This window comes from Phytophthora infestans, genomic scaffold, assembly GCF_000142945.1.
Source record: "Phytophthora infestans T30-4 supercont1.77 genomic scaffold, whole genome shotgun sequence".
NCBI lineage: Eukaryota > Oomycota > Peronosporomycetes > Peronosporales > Peronosporaceae > Phytophthora > Phytophthora infestans.
The window spans coordinates 434,059-434,492 of NW_003303682.1; positions in this window are offsets into that span (position 1 = coordinate 434,059).

A 434-nucleotide genomic window follows, 5' to 3' on the forward strand; every position below is an offset into this window, starting at 1 on the left:
GTTTGTTGATTGGCTTGGCTTCCTCTTGAGTAGAAGGAGGGAAATATAAGACTGAGAGCTAACCGGAAGAGAGGCCTAACACCTTCTCGACCTTACATACACTACACTACATATAAAAAAAGGAAGGATTCACTTCGTTTGTTGTCGGCCTTCGTGGGACAACGGAGAGCCTCTGGGAAAGGGCTTGATGTCGCGAGGTGCTTTTGGTCCCCCGACGCCAAGACTCCGGCGTTCAAGGGTCCCCTTATAGGACCACCCTAACGGGCTCGGTCAAGGGTACGTGCGAGGTTGAGTTCAACGGGAACCACCCTGACGGGACGGCGGGGCGAGGAGTGATTCCAGGGTCTCGGGTCATCCCAACGGGAGGCAGAGTTCCTGGAATGACCCCTCCGCTTCCGGGTACGGGACATCCTCCCCGACTTGTCGTTCGACGT